Here is a 9,435-nt window from a genome sequence, read left to right on the forward strand (position 1 = left end):
GCGGAAAGCGAGTTTCAGCCAATCGCGAGAGAGTAGGGAGCGTGGAAAGCCAGCCTTAGCCAATCCTGAGTGAGCAGCCCCTTGCGGCAGCCAATGCCCGCAGCACCAGGGGGCGTAGCGGGTGAAAACTTCAACCAATTAGAGAACGTCATTCATCCCGCCAAAGTCCCTATGCGAAAACCGTATTAGTCCGCGGGAAGTTTTCTTTGGGGTTGCAGAAATTTGGTTTACGGAGCTCGGCTTAGGAAATGTAAGTTCTCAATTATTAATGTGAAACAGTAATATCGTCTCCAGCAGAAGGACGCTTGGTTCTTTCTCACACACACACCTGGGAACTCGCCCAGGATTCTCCAAAAGATCTAAACCATCACAAAATAAGAATTTTAGAGAATTTAGAAAATTATCATGCAAGCATCAGTAGTCAACACCTGCAATTAAAATTGGTTTGGCTATCAAGTGGATTTTTTGACTACTTGCATTTTTTAAGGTAAACATTTCTTTTATTAGAATTTTTTTAAATATCCAGGAAAACTAAGTAACAAAATTTACTTTTAATTGCAAGGCATTTGATTCCTGTACTGTTTTCCTACCCCACGTAGGAGGTAACATTTCCTGCTTACAGGAAATAAATAGCTTTCTTGTAACTCTCTTCTGAGCCATTGTGTCTGTTACAACCGCAAGAAACGATGCTTCGTGAGAACTTACCACTAAAGGGTCAGCAGCTGTTTTAAGGGTTTCCACTCATCTGATTCTCAGCACAAAAGCCAGGAGGTAGCTCTTGTGTTGAGATAACAGAGGCACAGTTTTACTGGGGTAATAAGCGACGTAGAGTGAATTGAACATGTATGAAGTTTACAATTGGATAAGTTTTGGTGTATGAATATACCCATAACTCCCATCACCACAATCAAGATAATTAACATATTGTGCCCCCCCAAAGTTTTCACATGCTCCTTTATAATCCCTGTCTCCCACTTCTCCCTGCCACCGCCCCCCCCCCCCCGCCCCGCAACTTCCAGGCAATCACTGATACGCTTTCTGTCACTGTAGACGAGTTTGCATGTTCTAGAATTTTAGACTTTTATATAAAGCGTGTTTCGTTCCTTTTTGAATGGCTTCTTTAGGCCAACATAACTATTTTGAGAACCATCACTTTGTTGAGTGCATCAATACTCTATTCCTTTTTATTGCCAAGGGGTCCATTGCATGAACAAACCATTATTTGTTTACCCATTCACCTATTACTGGACATTTAGGTAGGTTCATTCCTCTTAGGTAAATACCTAGGAGTTGAATAGCTGAGTCTAGGGTAGATATATATGTAACATTTTAAGAAACTTCCAAACTGGTTGACTATTTTCCATTCCCACCATCAGTAAATGGGAGTTTAAGTAGTTTCCTGTGCTTGCCAACACTTGGTATGGTTTAGATATTTACAGTCATTTAAAATAGGTGTGTATGGTGTAGTAGTATCCTATCATGGCTTTAATTTGTATTTTCTTTTTTTTCTACGTTTTTATTTATTTTTGGGACAGAGAGAAACAGAGCATGAACGGGGGAGGGGCAGAGAGAGAGGGAGACACAGAATCGGAAACAGGCTCCAGGCTCTGAGCCATCAGCCCAGAGCCCAACGCGGGGCTCGAACTCACGGACCGCAAGATCGTGACCTGGCTGAAGTCGGACGCTTAACCGACTGCGCCACCCAGGCGCCCCTAATTTGTATTTTCTTAAGATTGATGGTGCTTTCTTTTCTTGTGCTCAATTCCCATTCATATATCTACTTTAGTGATGTGTCCAAATATTTTGCCCATTCAGAAACACAAACAAAAAAAAAAAACAACGGGGTTCTTTGTTTTCTTACTATTGAACTTTCAGAGTGTTTAATGTATTTCTGGATACAACCCCTTTATCAGGTATGTGATTTGTATTATTTTCTTTCAGTCTTTTCATTGTCTTTACAATGTCTTTTGAAATTCTTGATTTTAATAAAGTCTATATATAGGGGTTTCTTTTCTTTTATGGTTCTTGTTGTATCTCAAAAAATTCTTTGCCTAACGAAACATTTATAAAATTTCCCCTGTGTTTTCTCAAAAGCTTCATGGTTTTACATTTGGGTCTGTTATCTCCTTTGAGCTAATTCTGGTATGTTGAGAGAGGTGTGGATCAAAATACAGTTTTAGTCCAGTAGTCAAATAGGAATTTGGAAGAAGAAAATAGAGAGACTGATAGAAAGGCAATATTAGAAATTGCTGTCTAAGAATTTCCAGACTTAGGAAATATGTTCATACACCAGTTCACAAAATAGGTTCTGAGCAGGATAAACTTAAAAGTTCCCACTTTCCCATTAAGTTGCTATCTTTTTTTTTTTTTTTTGTAGGAGTTCATCAAGTATTTTAGATGATAGTCCCTCGTCAATTTTAGACATTTCAAATATTTCCCTCCTCTGATATCTATTTATTTGTCTCTGGAGTCCTGCATAGTGCAAAATTTATAAATTTTGAAGTGATCAGATTCATCAATTATTTGCCTCATGGCTATGATATTGGAGCTTTGTTGAGTCCTTTCCTACCCTGAGGTCCCAAAGATTTCACCTAAATTTCCTTCTGCTAATATTGTGGTTTTACCTTTGTTTTTAGGTCTTCAATGCATCAGGTATCCACCTCTTTATCTGATGTGAAGTAGGGATCCAGTATTATCACCCAGCTTCTCTAACCTCATCTACCAAACAATTTGTGCTTTCTTGTCATTGGTAGGGTAAGTGAACCTCTCTTTACTCTTCTTCTTCCACAGAAATTTACCAAGGCCCTCAAAAAGCCCAACTGAAATTTTTATTGAAATTGCATTATTTATGGATTAATTTGGAGGAGAAAATCTTTGTAGTATTAAGTCGTCCCCTCCAAAAGCATGATACAACCATTTATTTAGATTGCTGGTAGAGAAACACCGTTGATATTTGTAGGTGGATCTTACATGAACTTTTCTATAAGTTCTAGTCTGTGAGCAATGGATTCTGATGTTTTTCTAGGTATATGGTCATGTTATCTGAGAATTAGAACATTTTTAATTTATCCCATTGTAATTCTTATACCCCCTCTTTCCTTGCATGGAAACTGCAGTATTATGTTAAATGGTACAAGGATAGTGGGCACATATATTTCTAATTTTAAAAGAAATCTATCTAATGTTTTTTTCATTAAATATAATGTTTGTATAGATTTTTGCTATATAACCTTTACAAGGTTAAGACAGCCCCCTTCTGATTCTAGTTGAACTTTATCTAATGTTCTTTCTGTATCAATTGCAATATATAAATTTGATGAATACTGTACACAGTTTAATTATATATGACTGTAATACATAATACTCATAGGGCTATATTATGTATAGTGATATATACAATTTAAACACAGTTATGTATGTACAGAATTTGATGACTAATAGATACAGCTTTAAAACATTCAAAAATATTGTTTTTGAGACATAAATATGCAGCGTAACTCTAACGCATGGGAGCAGTGAACATCAAATTAATGACAGTCACTTCCACAGGGGGAAGAAAGAGAATGAAAGTACACAGGAATACATAGATGAGCTCTACTGCACCTGTAACATTTATTTCTAACAAAATGAAAATTCTTGAAGCGATAAAGAAAAACACCAAGTCTGGATATGGATGAAAGATTCATGATTGTTCATGAATTATAGTATAATCTCTGCGCGGGTTCTTTGAAAAGTTTTAGTTAAGACAAGGGCATTCTGTTTTACCCTTCGGGTTGCCAAAGATCAAGAGGTTTGATTAACACATACTGTTGACGATTGTGTTGGGAAAAGGGGGCCCGTGTTGTTCACCAGAGGTCCAATGTTATAAGGACTTCTGCAAAACTCAAAATCACTGTACCCTTTGACAGAGAAATTCCATTCTAGGCATTTATCATACTAATCATACTAGCAGGCATGTGCAAAGGGCATATATGCCTTCCTGCATTGGTTGTAGTAGCAAAAAAAAAGGGAGCATCTAAAATGTCCATTCAAGGGGAGCTGAGTGAATAAATGTAACATTCATACAATGCAACTATGTGGCATTAAAATGAAGAGGTAGATCCCCTTGTACTGATTAGAAAGTGACTTCAGGATACAAGGTTAAGAGGGTAAAAGTATCCTGTTTGTTATTCCAGCATTTGTTTAAAAAGAAGGTAGGGATATATATGCATTTGAATATGTACATAGTTTCTCTGGGACACAAGAGATTAGTAACAGCAGGTGCCTTTCACGAAGGGAACAGCAAGTGGGTGTGACTCCTAGTAGGTGTGAGAAAAAGAATCAACCTTTCCCCCTCCCCCCTCAATCTAAAGCCTTGTGATATGTTTGAATTTGTATAATATGTATTAAGTTTTCAAACAGATAAAAGCATTTGTATCAACGGTATTTTAGTATCCTCCTCACCCTTTTGTTTTGCCTTTTCTCAGCAGCTGTTTCCAAAAAGGCAGTCTGTAGTTGCTTCTTTGGGGCTGAGGAGGTACCAGGCTTTGGAAGATAAGGGGGGGCAGAGGGGCTCCCCAACTCAATAGTGAATCGTCACTAGCTAGGGACCACTCCAGACCTGGTGTCTTTATGTCTAGATGTCGCCTTTCCCCCCCTTCGCTTTCCCCCAGGCACGTTTATTGCACGAATTCTTTTTACAGGCACTGTGCTAGTCAGAGGAAGAGAACAAAATAAGCTGTCCCCACCTTGTTGGATGGTAGTGGCCCACGGAGGAGACCGTCATTAAACCAGGAACACAGGTAATCCTGTAATTTGTGCTAAGAACCTTGAAAGTGAGAACTGGGCGTTGCCTTAAGAGGGTGGAACAGGGAAATCTACATTAGGTAAGGCGAGCAGAAGACCTGTCTGACAAGCAGATGGTTATGCTGGAGCTTTGCCATTTTAGGACTCTTTCCGGTACAAGTGCAGAAATCCAATCCAAGAGAGTTTAAGCCAAAAACGGAAAACTGCTGTGTATAAGTAACTCAAGAGCCTTGGATGGGGCTCAGGGGAGGGAGCATCAGGAGTGACTGTTTGTGGAGACACAAAAATGTTTGGGAACTAGACAGAGGTGCTGGTTGTACAACAATGGAAATGTACTAAGTGCCACTGATCTGTACACTTCAAAATGGTTACTTTTATGTGACATACATTTCACCTCAATTAAAAAAAAAAAAAAGTGCCTGTGATTCTACGGCGAGGATCCCAGATCATTAGGAACGGCCTCTGTGGGTGAAGTAGTTAGTAACATCCAGCGGGAAAAGGACAGATGTGTTCTGACCCCGTTCACCAAGGTTCCTTAATGCTCCGATGGCACTCTAAGTCAGATACGGGAATGATGTACCCGCAGTCTCCTGACACGACCCGCAAAAACCGTCCAGAACCATCTAGTTACCACCTTCTGTGTATGGAAGTCACGGCGTTTGCTGATCTTTGGTGGGTAGCTTCATCTGTGATCTGTGCCTGGCTGACACATTACAACCTTGGGACCAGGCGGTGACAACCCACAAATCTTGGTGTGTGCAAGTAGCTTCCTGTGGGGTTCCCTGTTGATGGCAGGGGTTAAGGATATGGTGAGTGGGCATGGGTACCCGTTCGCATTTCCTTCTAAGTGTGCCTGCTGGGGCTGGAACGCTGACTACTGCATTTCCCCGGCTTCCTTGCTTCTAGGGTTCTGGAATCAAATTAGGCCCTCCAGTTAGATGCACTTGGGTAAGATTTGGCAGACGGAGGAGAAGAGGGCACATCTTCCTGATGCTTTGCGTATTGTGCCAGCAAAAGCACTGTGTGTCTCTTTTGTTTGTTTGGTTTTGTTTTTTGTTTTTTTTTTGTTTTTTTGTAGGCCGTCCAATGCCCAGCACCAGATCCATAAATGAGCATAACACTTGGAAATAGAGGCACCTGGGTGACTCAGTCAGTTAAGCTTCCAACTCTTGATTTCGGCTCGGGTCATGATCTCAGTTTGTGGGATCCAGCCCCATGTTGGGCTCTGTGCTGACAGCTCAGAGTCTGCTTGGCATCCTCTCTCTCCTCTCTCTGCTCCTCCCCAGCTTATGCTCTCTCTGTCTCTCAAAATAAATAAACATTAAAAAAAAAAGTGGAAATAAAGCAAATTCACATTTTTGTCACCTGTCCTTCATGTTGCCATCTCTACCTGGAAAGAACCTAAAGGGGACAGGACATGAGGATCAGCATCTTGGCACAGTGATTCAGGAAGGCATGGCTGCTGCTAAGACTGTTGTCACCTAAGTGGGTGACACCTGGCCCAGACCTTCTAAGAATGGGCTGACCATTTGGAAAGGAAGTCCTTGAATGAACACCACAGCCGGGCCTGTGTGCATTGGCTATTGTAAAGGGCTAGGTTTGGGATGGGAGCTAGGGACAGATGGCAAGATGAGATGGAGATAAAGCCCAGAGTGCCACGAGCCAGAATCCAAGAAAAGAGCTTCCCCAGGATTTGCACGAGAGAGACCAGACAATGGAGAATTAAGAAAAGCCTGGAAAGGCAGGATGCCTGCCAAGACGGGAGCCCATCCCTGTGTTCTCATTTGCATCCACCCTGGTAGTGAGTAGAAAAGAGCCACAGCTCACCTGGTCAAGGGGAGGGATCCTGGCCAAAGACGTCCTGGTGAATCAGTTACTGCAGGGGCACAGCGGATGTTCCCCATCGTTTTTTTGGACTCTCCGGGGAGGAATCCTTTGTGTGGGTCTCAGTAGGAGGCAGTGCCTATGTCCCACTATAGATGCCAAAGGGGCCAGGGATTCTCAACCTCTTGGCAGCTGGAAAACGCCCCTGACCCAAGCTCAGCCAATCACATGCTTCCTCCCACCTGGAACTTTGAATCTTCAGGGAATAATGCGACTACAGAGGGTCTATTGAGAAATTACTCCGGCAGCTGCAGCTGCTGGTCATCCCAACTGGAAAGTTCCTGGGGCAGAACCTTGGCTATGTCTCCACTGCCGAGCCCACCTTGATCTTGCTCTTGGAGACCCCAGGTACTTGCTGCTTTTCTGCTCAGCCATTCTCAGCATGTGGCTGCCACCCTCAAAGTGACTTCATTGTCTCAAGATGACAGCTGAGCTCTACCCATCACATCGGGCATTTCAGGTACAAGAAAAGGAGAATCAAAGGGCAAAAAGGCACGCCTTCCAGCTGAGTCAGGCCCTTTTAAAGAACTTTCCTGGAAGCCCCACGTAATTATCTTTTCCTTACCTTTTAACTGGCCACTTCTGTATACAGAGGAGGCTGGGAAGTGTCATTGGGGCACGTTGGCTCGCCCAGCAGTGTAGAGGTTCTTTTAGAGCAAAGGAAGGAAAGAATGGATACAGAGTGGACAACGAGGGAGGATGAAGGGAATAAAGTTAAGGGGAAGTAATAAAAGTGTTATCGATCTGGGTGAGACAGCACAGCACATTTGCATTCACCACACTCCTTGTTTTGGTCACATAACGACGAAAGATAAAATTTGTCAACAGGTAATGAAAAAGACAGAGCCAGGCTCAGAAAGCGGGGCAGACATCTCTTTGAACCAAAAAATGAGCAGAAACAGTGTGCGTGGTGAGAGAAAAGGCCTCATGGACTCATGGGTTTGGGAGTGAGCAGGAGGCATTGGAGGCTCAGCTCTGGGGGAAAGCCCTTATGAGAAAGGGACCCCAGGCAGGTTCACTGGGTGAAACAGAGCTGGGAACCAGGGCTGCCCACCTGCTGCTGGGGACTGTGGGTTACAGGGAGCTGAGGGCCTAGGGAGGTGGGCGAAGAGGACTGAGAGCCAGCTTCCTGACCGGGAGTCCAGCCCAGCTGCGTGTGCCTCCTTTCCTGGGTCTGCGGCATGCCTGGTATCATCATGGAGCAGTAGCTCAGGGCACTGTTAGCACATTTCTTGGTTACCATGGAGGTAACCAACAAATGGTAGACTCCTGGACAAGGAGAGAGAGAGAGAGACTGGAACTCAAACACTGGTCAAAGAAACCAAAAATAAAAACCCTCCTCCTCAAGATGAGACTGCCTGCAAAGTAAGTTACCAAAATATGAAGAAATCTAATGCCAAGAAAAAGTAGACAAATTTACCAATCAAAGCATGACACAAATTAAGCTTATGGAACAATATGGCAAGAACCTAAATATGTATGTCCGGGGTAGTCGGGTATAAATACATAACTTCAAAACTGAAAAACAAATTACAAAGCAAAAATTGCACGGAGCCTCACAGTGGCCTCTGCAGCTGCCAGTTATGGGAAGATGTAGCATCAGCATTCAGCGTGTGTCTGCAGGTGGAAACAAGACCCTGGTTCCTCCCCGCCGCAAATCTTGCCTGAAGAGTTTACTTCATGGCCTGTGATGCTCCATGCTGGCTTTTCCAGCCGAGGACCCTTCTTCCCTTCTGGCCTGATTTTCATCCACAGCTGTGCTCTTCCATGTGCAACTTCTCAGGCATATTTCTGACTCTGCTGGTCTCCCCCATTTCACAGAGACCTACTTCCTGAAGCCGTCCATCCTCATGCTCAAATTGGACCGATGCATAGCTGTTGTCCCTGACAGCTCCTTCTCCTGGACTGGCTCCACTATTTCCTGCATCCCAAACCTTCCTCTTTCTTGGTTGACTCTTTCATTCTGTGACACGCCTCCTAAGAGTGGTCAGAAGATGGCCGATTTTCAGAATTCTTGCATATCTAAAAATATCATTTGTCCTCATCACTAGAATACCATGGCTGGATATAGAATTCTAAGCTGGAATTTTTTTTTTCCTTAGAGGAAAAAAATCAGCCTAGTAGCATTGAGCACCCCAGCACCAAATTGTGGTCCCTAAATATCATTTCGCACTAAAGGAATCCTGGCTCCTTGGAGAATTGGTTGATTACAGGGTTGGGATAGGAAAATTGGAAGGCAAACCTGAGATATCTTGTCATACCAGAAAATAGGGAGGCTGTCAACTTGGGGTGAGTGGGGATAGTTTATAGCCACAGGCCCAGAAATACCTTAGCAAAGGCCATGAGTTGTTTCTTTTAATAACCTATTCACATGTTTAAAGGAAACAGAAAAATGCAAGCCACTCACCTCTGTAAAATTTAGAACAAAGATGACAATGATTGTGGATGCCCCGTGTTGGCGAGGCCATGGACCAGCAGCACTTTCTCACTGCACTGGGAGAAGAATATACCATGGGACTGCTTAGCCTTTCTTGGTGGCAATTTAGCTATATCCAGAATTTTAAACATACATGCCTTTTGACCTAGCAACATCACCTCTAGTACTTTTTCTCAAACAGACAATTGAACATCTACAGAACTGCACGGAAATATGTACGAGAACCTACATTGCAGCATTGTTTGTAATCAGGAGAAGCTGGAAACAACCGAATACCCGTTGTTGGAGATATAGGTACATAAACTATGGTACACCCATTAAGTGAAATG

Source organism: Puma concolor, chromosome E3, assembly GCF_028749965.1.
Source record: "Puma concolor isolate L17-30 chromosome E3, mPumCon1.1.hap2, whole genome shotgun sequence".
Lineage (NCBI taxonomy): Eukaryota > Metazoa > Chordata > Mammalia > Carnivora > Felidae > Puma > Puma concolor.